Source organism: Cibotium barometz, chromosome 19 (assembly GCF_041138505.1).
Source record: "Cibotium barometz isolate CiBa-2024 chromosome 19, ASM4113850v1, whole genome shotgun sequence".
NCBI lineage: Eukaryota > Viridiplantae > Streptophyta > Polypodiopsida > Cyatheales > Cibotiaceae > Cibotium > Cibotium barometz.
Genome location: NC_141064.1, coordinates 56035540 through 56058159, shown reverse-complemented (window position 1 = coordinate 56058159; position 22620 = coordinate 56035540).

Here is a 22620-nt window from a genome sequence, read left to right as displayed (position 1 = left end):
TCACTACTATAATATGGTAACAAATCCCCCCTGGAGTGATGCGGTGAACAAGAGCTAGCACTCATGTATAGGGAAGTGTCTAGCTATGTGGACGAATCCACAAAAGGGAGTAAGCCCAAAGCTTTGCGAAAAGCTTCGAACTTCTCACGAGGCAGAGCCTTTGTGAAAAGGTCTGCAAGGTTATCCTGTGTTGGCACATAAGCCAAACTGATCTCTCCTGCAGAGAGTCTCTCCCTGACATAATGGTAGTGCACCTCAATGTGCTTCGTACGAGCATGGAACACTGGGTTCCGCGCAACTGCCAATGCGCTCTGACTGTCAGTGAAGATGGTGGTGGCAGATGGCTGCCCAACACCCAAATCAGCCATAAGGCGTCTGAGCCACACACACTCAACCGTAGCTGTGAAAGCTGCCCTGTACTCAGCTTCACAACTAGAAGTGGCCACAGTAGGCTGCTTCTTGCTCAACCATGATATGCATGAGCTTCCAAGAGAGTCTCTCCCTGACATAATGGTAGTGCACCTCAATGTGCTTCGTACGAGCATGGAACACTGGGTTCCGCGCAACTGCCAATGCGCTCTGACTGTCAGTGAAGATGGTGGTGGCAGATGGCTGCCCAACACCCAAATCAGCCATAAGGCGTCTGAGCCACACACACTCAACCGTAGCTGTGAAAGCTGCCCTGTACTCAGCTTCACAACTAGAAGTGGCCACAGTAGGCTGCTTCTTGCTCAACCATGATATGCATGAGCTTCCAAGCATGAAGCAAAAACCACTCGTGGACACGCGTGTGTCATAACAACCAGCCCAGTCAGAATCTGAAAAAGCATGTAAATCTGGCGACAATGATCCCCCCTTGGGATAAAACAACCCAAGATGCCGAGTACCACTCAAATAGCGAAAGATACGCTTCACTGCCTGCCAATGCTTAATGCCTGGGCTATGCATAAATCTGCTCACCTGTGAGACTGCAAACTGAATGTCTGGCCTCGTTATGCATACATAAATGAGACAACCAACAGCTGTCTGATAGAGTGTGACATCAAAGTGATCTCCAGCATCATGAAGACTCAACTTCAAACCTGTCTCCATTGGAGTAGCAATAGGCTTGCAGTCTTCAAGGCCAAATCTCCGCAACAATGTTTCAATATACTTTGTCTGACACAAAGCAATACCTCCATCACACTGCTTAAATTGTATCCCCAAATAATGATGCAAATGCCCCAAATCTGACATCTCAAAAGAGGCATTCAAATCAGCCTTAAAATCAGCAATATGACTCTCATTTGGTCCTGTGAGCAGCATGTCATCGACATAGAGAGCAATGATTAGATGTACACCATCCACACGTTTAGCATACAAAGTGCTTTCTGTTGGACTATTCTGAAACCCATGTGCAGTCAAATATGCATGTATTTTTTCATACCAAGCTCGTGGAGCTTGCTTTAAACCATATAAAGCCTTTTTTAACCTGCACACTTTGTTTTCCTGCCCTCTTTGAACAAAACCACGAGGCTGCGATACATACACCTCCTCATGCAAATCTCCATTTAAGAACGCAGTCTTTATGTCCAGCTGATGTACATTCCAACCATTATGAGCTGCTAATGCACAGATGCTACGAACAGTGGTCATACGACATGTGGGAGCAAAAGTCTCATCAAAATCAATGCCCTTCTCTTGAGCATAACCTTTTGCAACAAGCCTAGCCTTATGGCGATCCACTGTGCCATCAGGCTTACGCTTCAATTTGTATACCCACTTAGTGCCAATGGTCTTCTTGCCAGGGGGCAAGTCACATAAAGACCATGTACCATTCTTCATAATAGCATCGTATTCTGCTTGCATAGCAGCCATCCAATTTTCTGAACTTTGTGCCTCATCAAATGAAACAGGCTCACTTTCATCGCACATACTAGAAACAGCCAATGCATAACAATCTGACGCATAAGAGGCACCATGAGAGCCAGAACGAGTGCGACTAGACAAAGGGGCATCCAACTTGCTGTCACGCAAAGTCTGCACCAGCCATCTAGGCATGTTTTTAGAGCCCTCAATCTCTTGTCTCTCATCCTCAAGTGCATCATGCACATCTACATTAGATATAGGCTGATCTGTGCCATCATTTAAAACCTGCATAGGCTGAAAAACTGCCTCATGAGGTATTGCACTTGACTGTGCACCACTGAAAAGAGGCAACAATGTATCATAGACATCACGTGAGCTGATATCTGTCTCCTTAGTACATGAAACCAAGGGCTGAACTGCATCTTCCACAAATACAACATCACGGCTAACCAAAATGCGCTTTGTCTGTGGATGATACAAACGATAGCCTTTGCTCTCAGCACTATATCCAACAAAAATACATTTGACAGCTTTGTCATCCAATTTTCTGCGATGTTGCACAGGCACTAATGCATATGCCAGGCAACCAAAAACACGTAAATGGCCAACAGATGGCTTGCGGCCATGCCAAGCCTCATATGGAGTGACAACCTGTAATGCTTTGGTGGGACACCTGTTTAGTACATAAGTGGCACACATGACAGCCTCAAGCCAAAAACCATGTGGTAGACTTTGACTCTTAACCATACATCTTGCCATTTCCATGAGAGACCTGTTTTTTCTCTCAGCCACACCATTTTGCTGTGGTGTATACGGCACTGTACATTGGTGTTTTATCCCACGCTCAGCCAGAAATGCATTAAATTCTGAAGACATATACTCCCCCCCTCGATCTGAACGGAGGGTGCCCATCTTACTTTGTGACACATTTTCAGCCATAACCAAAAACTGTTTGAAGCACAAAAACACTTCGGACTTTGCCTTCAAAGGATATACCCATGCATGCCTGGTAAAATCATCAATGAAAGTCACGAAGTAAAGGTAGTTTCCAAATGATGGAGTTTGCATGGGACCACAAACATCACTGTGAACAAGCTGCAATCTGCGTTCAGCTCTCACTGATCCATCTTTGGGAAAGGAAGCACGCTGCATTTTACCCAATATGCAGCCCTCACAAACATGCTTGACAGGTGCCTCAAGCTTAGGCAAAGAAGACACCATTTCAGATTTCTGCAGGCGCAGCAAACTTGCAAAATTCAGATGACCAAAACGTGCATGCCACAGTTTTGCATTTGAAATAGCCTGCGTATCCATAATAGCACATGCTGAATCCTTTACACATTTGCCATCCATATTGAGCTTATACAGCCCTCGACATAGTGAACCAGATGCTACAATGATGTCACCACAAGAGAGATCATGAACAGTACATCTGTCATCCACAAATTTTATAACCAAACCGGTTTTGGCAAATGCGGAGACTGACAGCAGATTCTTTTTGATCCCTGGCACATACAATGCATCAAAAAGTGTAAAGGTGTTGCCATTTGCAACATTCAGCACAATCTGTCCAACTCCTTCAACGGGATAAGAGGAGTTATTGGCACAAGTGACAGTATTCCCTGTGGGAGCAGACTCAAGGAAGGTGAATAAACTGCGCTGCGAGGTGATATGCTTAGTGGCACCACTGTCAAAGTACCATACATCTGAATCTACTGCAGACATGCATGTGTCATGCAAAGATGGGTCATAACTGCACTGCGCATTGAATGCCCATTCTGTATCTAGCACAACATTAGCAGATTCATTGTTAGAAGGAGAGGCATCTGCAACAACAGCCATACCAGCCTCTTTCTTCTTAGCCTCTTTCGCAGCCAGCTTAGGACACGCTTTGATGACATGATCATTTCCCTTACAGTACTTGCAAAATGTCTTCTGTTTGTCACCCTTCTTCTCATCTTTGTCTTCCTTCTTTGGTTGCGCAGCATTTGCAGATTTCTGCTTACTAGAAGAAAAGCCAGCTTTACCTTTCCCGCTTCTCTGACTAGCAACAAAAGCTTGATCTGCGACACGCATAATATTCCTGTTTTGCCTTGACTGGTCTTCTTGCAGCAAAACAGAAACTAACTCCTCAAATGATAAGGCATTGGGATTGCCTTTCATCATCAAGCGAAGAGTGGAAGCAAAACCCTGATAAGAATCTGGTAAACCATTCAAAACAGTCTGCACAAGTGAACTGTCTGACAGGATTTCATCTGCAGAAATGAGCTGCTCTTTGAAATCCTTGATCTTTGTCAAAAAGCTATCCATAGAATCACCTTCGTTCATATGCTCACTCTCCAACTGTTTTCGGAGGTAAGCAACACGAGCCTCATTTCTTGCCTGATACAATGTGGCAAGTACATCCCAAGCATCCTTAGAAGTCCTGCAAGAGCGAATATGTGGGATAATGGTACGTTTGACAGACAGCGCAATCAAGGCATGAGCCTGCGCATCTCTACCATCCCACCGAATCTGCTCTGCTGAAAGTGGTGGTTCTCGAACAGCTGCTACAGCACTTGTGCCTGCACCATCATCAACAGTACCTGTTTCTGATGTGTTTGCAGCATTCCCAGCCACAATAGGACGTGCATCAATACCCTGCACAATATTCCATAACCCCTTTGCTACCAATACATGTCGCATCATATATGCCCACAATGGATAGTTGGTGCCATCCAACTTATCCTCAGCAGCCAACATGCGGAATACATCATTGTTGTCAGCCATGGCCAATGACTGTACTACTAGATGTAAATGCTGTCTGTAAGAGGTAAACCTGTATAAAATCGACCTGTGCTATGTAGCACAGCCCAAAACAGACGAATGGGCACCTGTCCTGCAGATTTTAATCTTGACAGAAAATCTGCACAGTAGGACGATTTTGCCTGCGCAGTACTTGGAATGCAAAAACGGAGGGCGAAATGACCTCAGATCAAAATTCTGAAATGACGCTCGTGAAACCTCGTCGCAATCGGAGGAGATGAAGCGGCAGGTGCCGGTGATGCTGCCCGGGAGGAGGAAGCCTGCTCTGATACCAATTGTTGGAATTAGGGTTGCAGGAATGCACACACAACTTCAAGAAGATGAGGAAGCTTGAGCACAACACAGTAGTGTATTATGAGTGCCAAAAATGAAAGATAACAAGCCCTAGAAGATAATGGGCGTATATACAATGCACGGGGGAAAAAACCTCCTAGTAAGGGAAAAAGTGCCCCGGCGGTCCTAAGTGTGTTCACACACATCACTACTATAATATGGTAACAGTATCAGCCACTTGGTGGCTCTGGGTGTGTACGCATCCTATAAATGAATGGGCACTAGCCGGTTTTATTTGAAGGTGTATGGAGTGGGTACTAGAGAAGGTCGCATTTGAGTATATGGGAAGCATTTGAGTTTTTCGGGCCGAAAACGCGTTTCGGGCGCGTCTGGACCTCCGTTTTTCAGAAAGCAGACGATTTCGAGCACTGCGGGTAAGTCATCGATTCTCTACAGAACTCTGTTTTAAGAACTGCAGGAAGACAGATTGACTGTGCAGACACTGTGGGTACTGCAAAGAGGTCTACAGTTGCCATTGGGTGTATGTATGCACATTGAAGTCACTGGTTGTGACATTTGAGAGTACTACAGTACCGCTGTGTAGAAAATACAACAGTTTGTGCAGAAAAACCAGAGTGCAGTTTCTGGTAAAATTGTGTGTTTGGCAGGATGTCAAATGATGGGATAACTCAGATTGTGGCTGAGAAGCTTGATAAGAATAACTTCCATGCTTGGAGGTTCAGGTTGATGAATTTCCTGATGGGAAAAGGCTATTGGAACTACATAGAAGGTGAGCATGAAGAGGCACCGAAGATACCGGCGACTGCTGCAGATGTGAAAGAGTTTAAAGACTGGAACCAGGGAGCCAGGAAGGTTATGTATTGGCTATCCATTAGTATACAAGACACCATGATTGGGCACATTCAGGATGCCAAGTCCCCCAAGGAGGCATGGGACACCTTGGTAAAGCTTTATGAAACAAATACCAAGGCACGCAAGATACAGTTGAAGAATGAACTTCATACTGTGGAGAAAAAGAGCATGTCTGTGAATGACTATGCGCTGAAGATAAAGGGTATTGTGGAATCCCTTGCATCTATTGGTATGTCAGTAGATGATGATGACAAGGTGGAAGTCTGTCTACATGGTCTCGGGCAACAATACAAGGCATTTAAGACGTCTATTCAGACTCGAGAAAACATTCCCAACTTTACAAATTTGGTGTCTATGCTGATTATCGAAGAGAAGAGCTTGGGTGAAGACCAACAGTCTTCACAAAGCAAAAACAGTTCAGAGCAACAGGCCTTCTACACGAGTTCAGGAAGAGGACGAGGTAGAGGAGGCCGTGGACACGATCAAGGAGGTGGCCGAACAGGTAATCAGAATTATGGCCAGCAGTAGCAGCAACAACAACAGTCCCAGAATCAACAACAACAACAACACGCAGGTGGAAGAGGCAAATTCAGAGGCAGGGGGAGTCAAAGAGGCCGTGGAAATTGGCAAAGGCAATATAATGATGCACGTGAATGCTATTATTATGGTAAGCCTGGACATGTGCAGGCAGAATGTTATAAGAAGCAGGCTGACATGCAAAATGGGAAAGTGCAGCAAAACAACTATGCATCCTCAAGCAGAAATAATGAGGATAATGAAAGGTTGTTTGTTATGCAGCATGTCGTGAATGCCATGTCTGAAAATGTTGATGCAGCACAAAAAGATAATGTATGGTATGTGGATTCAGGCGCTTCAAACCACATGACGAGTCATGGGGAGTGGTTCAAGGAGATGAAAAACCCGGAAAGACCAGGTTTTGTGGAAACAGGGGATGACACTGCTCATCCAATTACCCACGTTGGAGATGTGCCATTGTCTATGCAGGATGGCAAAGTGAGGTACCTTGCAGATGTACTTCATGTACAAAACATAACAAAGAATCTGGTTTCAGTTGGCCAGATGATTGAGCAGGGTTTGCAAGTTCGGTTTAACCCTGCTGGGTGTTATGTTGAAGATTTCAAAGACAAGTGCAGGTTGGTTGCAAAAGGCAACAGAGTGGGCAGAATGTTTACATTGAATCTCCATTGAATGTAGACATGCCTGAAATGAGTGCTGCGATGTTTGCAAATGGTTCAAGAGTTGTTGCAGACACAGACATATGGCATAAAAGAAAGGAGACCTTAAGTCCCTTCACACTCACACCCTTCTCTTCCCTTTCTACATAACCTTAGTCTCTTAATAACTCTTTTTGAATAACATAAAGATAAAAACTTATTTTCACAAAATTTAAGAAAATTTTGCAATAACCTCCTTTGTATGGCTCACCATTTCTCACTTTTTACATTCTAAATCTGCTTAAAATTTACCCCAAGATGAATTTAGCACTCTAATCTAATCAATTCTCATTTTTTTAAGAGTAAACAATACGAAAAGTTTAACTCTATTTATTTGATTACACATCTTGGATAAAGAAGGGCTGAATTCACACAATGAAGAGAAGGGGGAAACCTTTCCATCAAGGCATAACATCCAATTTCACATTAAAAAAGCAAGAAATCTGAAAACCATAGAAAAAAAGTAGAATTTCTAACTTACATGGAGTTTTGTGAGCTTTACACTGGCTTGAGGCATAACATCCAATTTCACATTAAAAAAAGCAAGAAATCTAAAAACCATAGAATTGAATTTAAAAAAAGTAGAATTTCTAACTTACATGGAGTTTTGTGAGCTTTACTTTGGCTTGAGGGTTCTACTCTTGCTTGGATCAAGAGTGGCCACAAATTCTTTGTAGAGGAAATAGTCAAAAACAAGTGAATTATCAATGAATTCAATGTTTTTGGCTCTGGGGGGGGGAGGAGTAGAGTAACAGTGCATAAAACACCATTAAGCTTATACAAAGGGTGATGCTTCTATTTATAGAGCCTCTAACCAAGTAAATTGATTCTAAAATTTTCTAGATCAGTTTGGTCAATTTTTGACCATTTTTGGGTCAGTTTAGTTCACTTTTTAGATCCAGTTTTGAATTAGGAGAGAGGAGAGATGAAATATCTAATTTTATTGATTTAAAATTGAAAAGCAATGATGAGAAAAAGATGCCTACTTCATGAGGGGGAATCCCTATCTGCTGAGATGTGAAAAAATCAGTTTTTTAACTGTTTTCCTTGGTCCTTAATCCACTCTTCATCTTATGTGAACATTAACTCATTTTTGGGAGGTTTTTCTTTTATTTTTTAGTTTATCTCCTCCCTACATTTGGATTAATCTTATTGGTCCATAGGAACCTTAGTCTAAAATTTTCAAAAAATCTAGACCCTTAGGCTAAGGCCTTTCGAACAGATTATAATTTATTTCTAATGCACCTTCTGAAATTCTTTTTGAACTTCTATTTCAGGGGAATTTATTTTAATAAGAAGAGATATTTTTCCATCCAAAAGTATCTAAAAACTGAATAATCTCTCTCTAGAATATTTTCTCTCTCTAAGCCAAAATAGGTAGAAACAAGATCTTTTATTATTCTGAAGAGGAGATTGATTACAGGGGGGATGATACTAGACATCTTGAGGGCTGGGGAGGAATCTTACACATTTTATGTTGGAATTTGGGTTGCAGGAATGCACACACAACTTCAAGAAGATGAGGAAGCTTGAGCACAACACAGTAGTGTATTATGAGTGCCAAAAATGAAAGATAACAAGCCTTAGAAGATAATGGGCGTATATACAATGCACGGGGGAAAAAACCTCCTAGTGAGGGAAAAAGTGCCCCGGCGGTCCTAAGTGTGTTCACACACATCACTACTATAATATGGTAACAAATCCCCCCTGGAGTGATGCGGTGAACAAGAGCTAGCACTCATGTATAGGGAAGTGTCTAGCTATGTGGACGAATCCACAAAAGGGAGTAAGCCCAAAGCTTTGCAAAAAGCTTCGAACTTCTCACGAGGCAGAGCCTTTGTGAAAAGGTCTGCAAGGTTATCCTGTGTTGGCACATAAGCCAAACTGATCTCTCCTGCAGAGAGTCTCTCCCTGACATAATGGTAGTGCACCTCAATGTGCTTCGTACGAGCATGGAACACTGGGTTCCGCGCAACTGCCAATGCGCTCTGACTGTCAGTGAAGATGGTGGTGGCAGATGGCTGCCCAACACCCAAATCAGCCATAAGGCGTCTGAGCCACACACACTCAACCGTAGCTGTGAAAGTTGCCCTGTACTCAGCTTCACAACTAGAAGTGGCCACAGTAGGCTGCTTCTTGCTCAACCATGATATGCATGAGCTTCCAAGCATGAAGCAAAAACCACTCGTGGACACGCGTGTGTCATAACAACTAGCCCAGTCAGAATCTGAAAAAACATGTAAATCTGGCGGCAATGATCCCCCCTTGGGATAAAACAACCCAAGATGCCGAGTACCACTCAAATAGCGAAAGATACGCTTCACTGCCTGCCAATGCTTAATGCCTGGGCTATGCATAAATCTGCTCACCTGTGAGACTGCAAACTGAATGTCTGGCCTCGTAATGCATACATAAATGAGGCAACCAACAGCTGTCTGATAGAGTGTGACATCAAAGTGATCTCCAGCATCATGAAGACTCAACTTCAAACCTGTCTCCATTGGAGTAGCAATAGGCTTGCAGTCTTCAAGGCCAAATCTCCGCAACAATGTTTCAATATACTTTGTCTGACACAAAGCAATACCTCCATCACACTGCTTAAATTGTATCCCCAAATAATGATGCAAATGCCCCAAATCTGACATCTCAAAAGAGGCATTCAAATCAGCCTTAAAATCAGCAATATGACTCTCATTTGGTCCTGTGAGCAGCATGTCATCGACATAGAGAGCAATGATTAGATGTACACCATCCACACGTTTAACATACAAAGTGCTTTCTGTTGGACTATTCTGAAACCCATGTGCAGTCAAATATGCATGTATTTTTTCATACCAAGCTCGTGGAGCTTGCTTTAAACCATATAAAGCCTTTTTTAACCTGCACACTTTGTTTTCCTGCCCTCTTTGAACAAAACCACGAGGCTGCGATACATACACCTCCTCATGCAAATCTCCATTTAAGAACGCAGTCTTTATGTCCAGCTGATGTACATTCCAACCATTATGAGCTGCTAATGCACAGATGCTACGAACAGTGGTCATACGACATGTGGGAGCAAAAGTCTCATCAAAATCAATGCCCTTCTCTTGAGCATAACCTTTTGCAACAAGCCTAGCCTTATGGCGATCCACTGTGCCATCAGGCTTACGCTTCAATTTGTATACCCACTTAGTGCCAATGGCCTTCTTGCCAGGGGGCAAGTCACATAAAGACCATGTACTATTCTTCATAATAGCATCGTATTCTGCTTGCATAGCAGCCATCCAATTTTCTGAACTTTGTGCCTCATCAAATGAAACAGGCTCACTTTCATCGCACATACTAGAAACAGCCAATGCATAACAATCTGACGCATAAGAGGCACCATGAGAGCCAGAACGAGTGCGACTAGACAAAGGGGCATCCAACTTGCTGTCACGCAAAGTCTGCACCAGCCATCTAGGCATGTTCCTAGAGCCCTCAATCTCTTGTCTCTCATCCTCAAGTGCATCATGCACATCTGCATCAGATATAGGCTGATCTGTGCCATCATTTAAAACCTGCATAGGCTGAAAAACTGCCTCATGAGGTATTGCACTTGACTGTGCACCACTGAAAAGAGGCAACAATGTATCATAGACATCACGTGAGCTGATATCTGTCTCCTTAGTACATGAAACCAAGGGCTGAACTGCATCTTCCACAAATACAACATCACAGCTAACCAAAATGCGCTTTGTCTGTGGATGATACAAACGATAGCCTTTGCTCTCAGCACTATATCCAACAAAAATACATTTGACAGCTTTGTCATCCAATTTTCGACGATGTTGCACAGGCACTAATGCATATGCCAGGCAACCAAAAACACGTAAATGGCCAACAGATGGCTTGCGGCTATGCCAAGCCTCATATGGAGTGACAACCTGTAATGCTTTGGTGGGACACCTGTTTAGTACATAAGTGACACACATGACAGCCTCAAGCCAAAAACCATGTGGTAGACTTTGACTCTTAACCATACATCTTGCCATTTCCATGAGAGACCTGTTTTTTCTCTCAGCCACACCATTTTGTTGTGGTGTATACGGCACTGTACATTGGTGTTTTATCCCACGCTCAGCCAGAAATGCATTAAATTCTGAAGACATATACTCCCCCCCTCGATCTGAACGGAGGGTGCCCATCTTACTTTCTGACACATTTTCAGCCATAACCAAAAACTGTTTGAAGCACAAAAACACTTCGGACTTTGCCTTCAAAGGATATACCCATGCATGCCTGGTAAAATCATCAATGAAAGTCACGAAGTAAAGGTAGTTTCCAAATGATGGAGTTTGCATGGGACCACAAACATCACTGTGAACAAGCTGCAATCTGCGTTCAGCTCTCACTGATCCATCTTTGGGAAAGGAAGCACGCTGCATTTTACCCAATATGCAGCCCTCACAAACATGCTTGACAGGTGCCTCAAGCTTAGGCAAAGAAGACACCATTTCAGATTTCTGCAGGCGCAGCAAACTTGCAAAATTCAGATGACCAAAACGTGGATGCCATAGTTTTGCATTTGAAATAGCCTGCGTATCCATAATAGCACATGCTGAATCCTCTACACATTTGCCATCCATATTGAGCTTATACAGCCCTCGACATAGTGAACCAGATGCTACAATGATGTCACCACAAGAGAGATCATGAACAGTACATCTGTCATCCACAAATTTTACAACCAAACCTGTTTTGGCAAATGCGGAGACTGACAGCAGATTCTTTTTGATCCCTGGCACATACAATGCATCAAAAAGTGTAAAGGTGTTGCAATTTGCAACATTCAGCACAATCTGTCCAACTCCTTTAACGGGATAAGAGGAGTTATTGGCACAAGTGACAGTATTCCCTGTGGGAGCAGACTCAAGGAAAGTGAATAAACTGCGCTGCGAGGTGATATGCTTAGTGGCACCACTGTCAAAGTACCATACATCTGAATCTACTGCAGACATACATGTGTCATGCAAAGATGGGTCATAACTGCACTGCGCATTGAATGCCCATTCTGTATCTTGAACAACATTAGCAGATTCGTTGTTAGAAGGAGAGGCATCTGCAACAGCCATACCAGCCTCTTTCTTCTTAGCCTCTTTCGCAGCCAGCTTAGGACACGCTTTGATGACATGATCATTTCCCTTACAGTACTTGCAAAATGTCTTTTGTTTGTCACCCTTCTTCTCATCTTTGTCTTCCTTCTTTGGTTGCGCAGCATTTGCAGATTTCTGCTTACTAGAAGAAAAGCCAGCTTTACCTTTCCCGCTTCTCTGACTAGCAACGAAAGCTTGATCTGCGACATGCATAATATTCCTGTTTTGCCTTGACTGGTCTTCTTGCAGCAAAACAGAAACTAACTCCTCAAATGATAAGGCATTGGGATTGCCTTTCATCATCAAGCGAAGAGTGGAAGCAATACCCTGATAAGAATCTGGTAGACCATTCAAAACAGTCTGCACAAGTGAACTGTCTGACAGGATTTCATCTGCAGAAATGAGCTGCTCTTTGAAATCCTTGATCTTTGTCAAAAAGCTATCCATAGAATCACCTTCGTTCATATGCTCACTCTCCAACTGTTTTCGGAGGTAAGCAACACGAGCCTCATTTCTTGCCTGATACAATGTGGCAAGTACATCCCAAGCATCCTTAGAAGTCCTGCAGAGCGAATATGTGGGATAATGGTACGTTTGACAAACAGCGCAATCAAGGCATGAGCCTGCGTATCTCTACCATCCCAACGAATCTGCTCTGCTGAAAGTGGTGGTTCTCGAACAGCTGCTACAGCAGTTGTGCCTGCACCATCATCAACAGTACCTGTTTCTGATGTGTTTGCAGCATTCCCAGCCACAATAGGACGTGCATCAATACCCTGCACAATGTTCCATAACCCCTTTGCTACCAATACATGTCGCATCATATATGCCCACAATGGATAGTTGGTGCCATCCAACTTATCCTCAGCAGCCAACATGCGGAATACATCATTGTTGTCAGCCATGGCCAATGACTGTACTACTAGATGTAAATGCTGTCTGTAAGAGGTAAACCTGTATAAAATCGACCTGTGCTATGTAGCACAGCCTAAAACAGACGAATGGGCACCTGTCTTGCAGATTTTAATCTTGACAGAAAATCTGCACAGTAGGACGATTTTGCCTGCGCAGTACTTGGAATGCAAAAACGGAGGGCGAAATGACTTCAGATCAAAATTCTGAAACGAACGAGCCCTACGGGCTCACCCACGGCATATACTAACCTGCAGACGCTCGTGAAACCTCGCCGCAATCGGAGGAGATGAAGCGGCAGGTGCCGGTGATGCTGCCCGAGAGGAGGAAGCCTGCTCTGATACCAATTGTTGGAATTAGGGTTGCAGGAATGCACACACAACTTCAAGAAGATGAGGAAGCTTGAGCACAACACAGTAGTGTATTATGAGTGCCAAAAATGAAAGATAACAAGCCCTAGAAGATAATGGGCGTATATACAATGCACGGGGGAAAAAACCTCCTAGTGAGGGAAAAAGTGCCCCGGCGGTCCTAAGTGTGTTCACACACATCACTACTATAATATGGTAACATTTTATGGAATATGAAAGGGGACAATCCCATTAGTCTCATTTGAGTTTTGCCCCTCTCTCTCTCTCTCTCTCTCTCTCTCTCTCTCTCTCTCTCTCTCGTGGATGCTTGCTTGTATTGTTGATGCTTGCATGCTTGATTGTGGTTGTGTATGCATGTTAGGGATGGTGATGATGTAGCTTCTCCTCTCCTCTCCCCTCTCTTGTCTCTCTACCAATATCCCTCTTGCATGCACGTGGCATGGAGTTAAGGGTGAGATTTTTGTAGCTCCCTCCTTCCTTGCTCTTCACCTAGCTCTTGAATCTCCACTTGGGTGACATAAGTGGTGGTGGAGTGAGCCCCTAGCGGCCTCAGAAAGGGGAGTTAACCCTCATTAGGGTTCGCTAAGTTCACATCTCTCTGACTCAACCATTGCATGGTTGTTTCTCTTCTTCTTTCCCTGTCTTGTGTGCAAGGTTGTATGTTTAGCTTAACACAATTATTTATAACATATTGTGTATAATAGAATCATTCTAGGCCCATGATACGTCATATTATGCTTGAAATAATGACCCTACCATGCATAGTCTTGATATTTTGATGCATGCAAAGGTAGAGAATAGCCTTAGGTCCATCCTAATATTCATCATCATTTAGCACAAGAGGGTACATAATGCTTCTAAGGCCATTCTTGCAAGCACAATGCGCTTGAAAGAATAGCCCTAGGGCCTTTCTAAAGCATACCATGGATGGTCCTAGGGCCATTCTAAAACACATCGTGCTTTGCGAGAACGACCCTAGGGCCACTCTACCATGCACAATCTTGATATTTTATGCATGCACATATAGAGAATGACCCTACAATTACTCTAATATTCACTAGGATTTGGCACAAGGAGGATAGAATGGACCTAGTGCCATTTGTCGTTGACCATGCATAATCTTGATATTTTATGCATGCACGGGTAGAGAATGTCCATATGGCCACTCTAACAAGCACCAATAGTTAGCACAAGGGGTATAGAATGGCCCTTAGGCCATTCTATCATTGATGATGTGCTTTGGAAAGCCTTATGGCCATCCTTTCAAGCAAATTATGCATGGTAGAATGGCTATGGCTTAGGGCCATTCTAAAACACATTGTGTAGGGTATAGAATGGCCTTCAAATCATTCTAACATGCACTAGGGGTTATAGAATGGCCCTAGGGACATTCTTCTATGCACCATGAGCTTTAGAATTGACCCAATGGACCATTCTAACTTGCACCAATAGTTGGAACAAGGTTATAGAATGGTCCTAGGGTAATGTGCTAAAGAATGACATTATGGCCAATATACCATCTATAATGTGCTAAAGAATGACATTATGGCCAATATACCATCTATAATGTGCTTTATAATGGTCCTAGAGGAACTTTCTTTCTAACACATTGTGCATAGTAGAATGGCTCTATAGCCATGCGAAATCTCATTGTGCTTTCCAAAATGTCTCCAAGGCCATTTTACCATGCATAATCTTGATATTTTATGCATGCAAGGTGTAGAGATTTTCCCTAGGACCATTCTAACATGCACCAATATTTGGCAAAGGGGGTTATAGAATGGCCCTAGGGCCATTCTAACATGCACCATGGTTCTTTCATGCATAGTGAGCTTTGGAATGGCCCTTGTGGCCATTCTAATATGCGCCAATTGTTGGCACAAGGGGGCATGGAATGGCCTTAGGGCCATTATTCAGTGCGCACAATGTGATATAGAATGGCCCTAGGGCTAGCCTACCATCCATTATGTTCTTTAGAATGACCCTAGGGCCATTCTTTTATAGCACATTGTGCACATGGTAGAATGGCCCTAGGGCCATGCTAAGTTACATTGTGCTTGCAAGAAGGAAGGATTGGTTGCCATAGTGAAACATGTGTATACCCTTGGAGACCTGTACATTCAATGCCAACGACCAAGGTTTCCTTCAAATTGTCAGTGTAACATAAACATAGCTTTAACAACATGCTAATACTGGATTTTTTATTTCAAATTTTCTTATGATCCTCCATTTTCTTATGTCTCTGTGCAGATATTTTCCCCTCTAATTGTGTTGTGAGGAACAACCACTCCAAAGCCTCACTGGAGTTTTCTATGCTATGCATGCATCCATTGGAGAGGCAATGTTTGTATCTCAAAGCCCAAGTGATCTTATACAGAACAATATCTTTTTCTTTTCTCACTCATATTTTGTAGAAAAAAAACCAGGTTTGAGATCCCCAACCCCCCTCTTAACAATCCCGAATGGCCCAGACCTATAAGATTCCTCCCCAGCCTCTCAAGATGTCCAGCATCTTCTCCTGTAATCAAATCCCTTTTCAGAAATATAAAAGATCTTGTTTCTACTAGAGAGGGAAAATATTCTAGAGAGAGAATATTCTAGAGAGAAAATATTCAGTTAGAGAGAGAAAATATTCTAGAGAGAGAATATTCAGTTTTTAAATATTTTTGGATAGAAAAATACCTTATCTTATTAAAATAAGTTCCCCTGAAATAGAAGTTCAAAAAGATTCTCTGAAGGTGCATTAGAAATTAAGTATAATATGTTCAAGAGACATTATCCTGGGAGTCTAGATTTTTTCGAAATTTTAAATGAAGGTTCCTATGGACCAATAAGATTCATCCAAATGTAGGGAGGAGATAAATAGAAGAATAAAAGGAAAATCCCCCAAAAATGAGTAAATACTCACATAAGATGAAGAGTTGACTAAGGACAAGGTTAATAGTTAAAAAAGAGAGATATTTAGAGGAAATGATGCATTTTTGACTTTGATCTCAATATGGGAGAATTCCCCTCATGAAGGAGGCACCTATTTCACATGTGTGGGAGAGTTTTAAACTCCCAAATAATGAGATATTTTTATCTCTCCTCTCTCTTGAGATCCAAAAAGTGGACTAATTTGACCCAAAAATGATCAAAAACTGACCAAACTGATCTGGAAAATTGTAGAATCAGTTGGCTTGGTTAGAAATCACTTTTTCCTATAAATAGAAGCATTCCCCTTTGTTGAAACTTAATAGTGTTTTGCACTGCTACCCTGCTTCTCCTAAGTGCCAAAAACTGTGAATTTTACTCATAATTCATTAGTTTTTGACCTTCCCTCTTCTAAAAGATTGGTGGCCACTATTGTTTCAAACAAGAGTAGAACCCTCAAACCATCAAGCCAAAGGAAAGCTCTCAAATTATCTATGTAAGTTGGAGATTCTTCTCTTTTCTATTTCTTTTATGGTCTTTTATGATTTTTGTCTTCTCTAAAATGAAATGATGTTATGCCTCATTGAAAAAGGCATTCCCCTCTCTTCTTTAGTAAATCCAACCATTCTTTATCCTAGATGATTGATTATTGGATAAAATCAAGTTTTTCATAATGTTTCTCTTAAATAAGTAGAAAATGTTTACATTAGAATGATTCAAATACTCTTGGTGAACTTCTAATTAATTTTAGTGAGCTAAAAATTAAAAAATGGCTAGCCATACAAAGGAGGTTATGGCAAAATTTTTAGAAAATTTGTGAAATAAATTCATCTTTTATTAATAAAAAAGAGTAATCCCCATCGTTAGAGTATTCTAAAAGTGTCATGTTCATTCATGCATAGAAAGATGCATATTGATTAATTTTTATAAAAAAATAATTTTCAATAGAATTAAATTCTATGAAAGATACTTATTGATAATTTTTTAATTATGAAAGTGTTACTTTCTTCATTATGTATTTTTATGCATAAATAATGCATAAAAGTATATATTTTTATTACAAAAGAGTTACTTTCATCATATTTATTTTTATGCATAAAAGAATACTTTTTTTATTATAAAAGTGTTACTTTTATCACTATTGATTTCTACACATAAAAGTATGCATAAAAGAATATTTTTTTATTATAAAAGTGTTACTTTTATCATAAATGATTTTTATGCTTAAACATATGCATAAAAGAATATTTTTATTATTATAAAAGTGTTACTTTTATCATTATTGATTTCTATGCATATAAGTATGCATAAAAGAATATTTTTTTAATTATAAAAGTGTTACTTTTATCATTATTGATGTCTATGCATAAAAGTATGCATAAAAGAATTTTTTTTAATTATAAAAGTGTTACTTTTACCATAAATGATTTTTATGCATAAAAGATATTTTTTATATTAAAAGTGTGATTTTTATCATAAATTATTTTTATGCATAAAAGATATTTTTTCATATTAAAAGTGTGATTTTCATCATAAATGATTTTTATGCATAAACATATGCATAAAAGATATTTTTTTATATTAAAAGTGTGATTTTCATCATAAATGATTTTTATGCATAAAAGATATTTTTCCATATTAAAAGTGTGATTTTCATCATAAATGATTTTTATGCATAAACATATGCATAAAAGAAATTCTTTTATATTAAAAGAGTGATTTTCATCATAAATGATTTATATACATAAACATATGCATAAATGAAATTCTTTCATGATAAAAGAGTGATTTTCAACATAAATGATTTTTATGATGATAAAAGTGTCACTTTCATCAGAATTGGATTTTATGCATAATTAGATGCATATAGAATCTTTATAATTAAATAAGGGTTCTCCTTAATTCTCTGTTTAATTTTCGTAAAAATTGGAAAAATGAATAAGTAGATAATCTGTGAGAAGAGGTGCTACCGTTTCATATTCATTAAGATGGTAATGAGAAAATTCAATTAAACTATCAAAGTCGGACATCGAGATAAATGATTATTTTATTCATCATAAGAAATTCATGTTTTAGAAATCTATAAGCAAATATTCGTCGAATGAAATTTAGAAAAAGAGAAATTGAAATAGTACCTTTCGAGAAAGATAGTTTAGGAAGAACCTTTCGAGACCCAAACTCTGATTCAGACTATTGACCAAGACCTAATTCCTTCGTCAATTTCAATCAATGACGATGTGCCCAGTTCAAGAAAAATGTACTTAAATCCCCCATGGAATCTGAAACTAAGTTAAGACTTTTGATTTTGATCTGAGGATCAAGTTAACAGAATTCGAGAAATTCTGTTTGGAATTCAGACCTAGATCTAGAAGTATTGGGATACGGATTCAAGATTATTCATGGTTTTCAAATAAAATCAAAGCTGAAATCTTGCATAGAAACCCTGTTTTCTTAAAGGACTATCTTACGCCAGAATGCTGGAGGGAGCATTTGGCATATATGTTTATCTAAGGGAAGTTCGGTTGCAATAGTTGGTGGGGAGTGTTCGAGGGACAACTCACGCAGCGAAAACCTACCCAGGTCTTGACCACCCTAGGTATGGTGAAAAATGGTGTGCTTCCGGTACGATGGGCGAGGGTCGACGAAGCGGTCCCTGAGTGAAGTGCCAAGACACCTAAGGAGAATCCTGGAGGGTTCCGACCAAGTGATGCACGGGCTCGCGGTGCTTAGGACACCCATACGTATGTCGAGGAAGATATATATATGTATGTTGACAAAATGATTATTGTAATCTGTTACTGGATCTCGTTTGCTTTCGACCAGCTGGTCCCAAAACGGAGAGTCCAGATTGGTACTGTTTTTGTGAAACAAAGGATTGAATGGAAATTTTGAATTATGAAATCGGTGATCACATCTGTTTTGTCAATGGATTATTTTTACATTAAAGTTTTAAAGAGGAGTGTGTGCGTATCAAAAAATCTTGACCCCTAGGCTTCTTGAACAGATTATACTTGATTTCTAATGCACCTTCTGAAAATCTTTTTGAACTTCTGTTTCGGGGGAACTTATTTTAATAAGAAGAGATATTTTTCCATCCAAAAATATTTAAAAACTGAATTACCACTCTCTAGAAGATTTTCTCTCTCTAAGCCAAAACTGGTAGAAACAAGATCTTTTATATTTTTGAAGAGGGATTTGACTACAAGGGAAGATACTGGACATCCTAAGAGGCTGGGAAGGAATCTTACATGCGAGCTGAGTTGTGTACTAAGGTGGATCCAAAGGTAGAAAAATGTGTGTTTATTGAAAAGATGCAGGGGGGGAAGAGAGCTTGAGCTCTTGCAAGCACACACACACTCACAAAACCCTAATAGAGAACACACAAGGTGAGAGGCTGACAATCTTCTTCTTCTTCACTCAACACTCAACACACCATATACAAGATAAGAGTAAACACGATATGAAAGGTACTCAACCAAATACATACAAGGGTTCTCTATAGTGTGAACCCAACTAAATGAGCTGGCGCTATAACTATGCCAGTCTCTAGAATGGCTGTCACATAGTGTGTCATCCCACTCGCCGCATATCACCCATGATCTCACCAACCATGCCAGTGGTGTAAGTGTGGGGCCTATCCCCCAGGCAGGTCAGTGTCCACCGCCTCACTAGACGAGCTCGATATCTCAACACTCCCCCTCGAGCTCAACTCCATCTCATGTACACCAAGCGAAGCCTTGAATCTGTGGAGCTTCTCTGTACCCAATGCTTTGGTGAAGATGTTAGCTACCTGATCGTATTGGACATAAAAAAGGTCAAGGTCTCCTGCCCCAAGACCTTCTCTGTAACAAAATGGTAGTGGACCTCTATATGCTTCGTGCGAGCATGAAAAACTGGGTTCTTGGCCAACTGTATACTGCTAATGTTGTCACAAAAAATGACAACTTGTCTATCCACTGATAGACCCAAATCTGCAACAAGTAGCTTTCTCAACCAAGCTACCTCACATGCTGCCATAGCAGCTCCTCTATACTGGATAGAGCAACTGTAGGCTAATTCTTGCTGCTCCAAGTCATAGCAGCACTCGCCAAAGAAAGCATGAAGCCACTAGTAGATCCTCTATCTGAGATACTACCAGCCCAATCAGCATCTGTGTACCCATGTACACATATCTCTGTCCCAGTTTCATAAAACAGTCCACAATGCAAAGTAGAAAGTATGCGTCTCAATGCATCCAAATGCGGTTTCCATGGAACCTGCATAAACTGACTCACCAACCCAACAACATAACTCAAATCTGGTCTGGTGATCGTCATGTAGATCAAACTTCCTACTATGCGCCTAATACATAGTAGGATCCTCCAAAATCTCTCTTGAATCTGCACTCAACTTGCCATTCTGATCCAATGGCATGGAAATAGGCTTACAGCCTATCATACCATACTTGGACAACATGTCCAAGCCATACTGTCTCTGCGCAGTAATCCAATACCATGTGGTGACCTAATCACCTCAATGCCCAAGAAATATCTGAGCTCCCCCAGATCCTTCATCTCGAACTTCTATCTAAGCAAGAGCTTTACATCAAAGATCTCTGCATCATGGTCCCCCGCAATGATTAAGTCATCTACATAGATGACAACAAGCACAACCCCTCTATCACCGTGTCTCACATACAACGAGAAATCTGCATTGGCTACATGAAAGCTAATAGTGACAAGATATTCAGAAATCTTGTCAGACCATGCTCTTGGTGCTTGTTTTAAGCCATACAAGGCTTTCTTCAACTTGCAAACATGCTCGGGGTGACTCACATCCTCATAACCAGGTGGCTGTAATATATACACCTCTTCCTGCAAATCCCCATGCAAGAATGCATTCTTTACATCCATCTGATGTAAAGACCATTGCTTTGACGCAGCCACTGCTATCACAACTCTCACTGTTGCCATCTTGGCAACTGGGCTGAAAGTTTCCTCATAATCAATGCCATATATCTGCGCATACCCTTTGGCTCTACCAATCTAGCCTTATACTTGTTTATGCTTCCATCACTGTTATGTTTTACTTTGTACACCCACTTGCATCCAATGGCTTTCTTGCCTTCAGGTAATTGCACTAAATCCCAAGTCTCATTTCCATATAGTGCATCCATCTCCTCATCCATAGCTTTCTCCCAACACACATTTCCAACAACCTCATCAATGCATGTGGGCTCTACAACCTACACACTTTGCCATATATACATAGTGATGTGCCACATAACCATCATAGGTAAACCTCTGCACAGGGTTTTTCACTCTCCGAGATCTTTGCAGCTTTTCATTCATGGCTTCCATAGCCTTCTTTACACCAAGTGTTCTCATAGCTGGGATCCCAAGCTCCTCATCATCAAGGCTCATCTCTGAGCCACTAGACTCTCCATCAACATGAGAATGCCCTGCAGAAATGTCAGGCATACAAAGGGGCTCAACCACTTTCTCTTTTCCTTTACGTGAGTGATGTACAATCACATTTGCAGGACTGGTATTATGACGCAGCCTGCCACTCCATGGTCTATCAATAGACCCAGTAGTAGATGAGGACTCTCCTGGTCCACTCAAAGACTGTGATTGTTGACCTGCATTCTGTGTGCAACCACACTTCCACTCACATCAGCCCCAATAGCTTCTTTTTCAGCAGCATAGCAGCTGCTCATCTCATCAAAGACAACATCCCTGCTTACCCTCAACTTATGTGTAGCAGGGTTAGAACACTTGTATCCCTTTTGCTCAAGGGAATATCCAATAAACACATTTTTCAGCTTTTGGATCCAGCTTAGTTCTCAGCTCATTTGGCACATGCACATATGCAATGCATCCAAAGACTTTCAGATGAGAGGAATCAGGTTTTTTGCCAGTAAACCTCTCCTCTGGAGTTACATCATGTATGGCTGGAGTTGGAGTCCTGTTCATGATGTATACTGCTGTAGAAACAGCCTCAGCCCAATAGCTATGCGGCATATTCTTCTCTTCCATCAATGCTCGCGCAATCTCAGCAATGTGCCTATTTTTTCGCTCAGTAACTCCATTTTGCTACGAAGTGTATCTGCATGTAAACTGTCTCCACATATCATTCTTTTTCAAAAATTCAAAGAACTCATTGGAGAAGTACTCTCCCCCTCCATCTGACCTTAGGCACTTTACATATTTCCCTGTTTGCTTTTCAACCAAAACTCTGAAATTCTGAAAGTGAGTGAACACCTCACTCTTCTCCTTCATGAAATTTACCCAC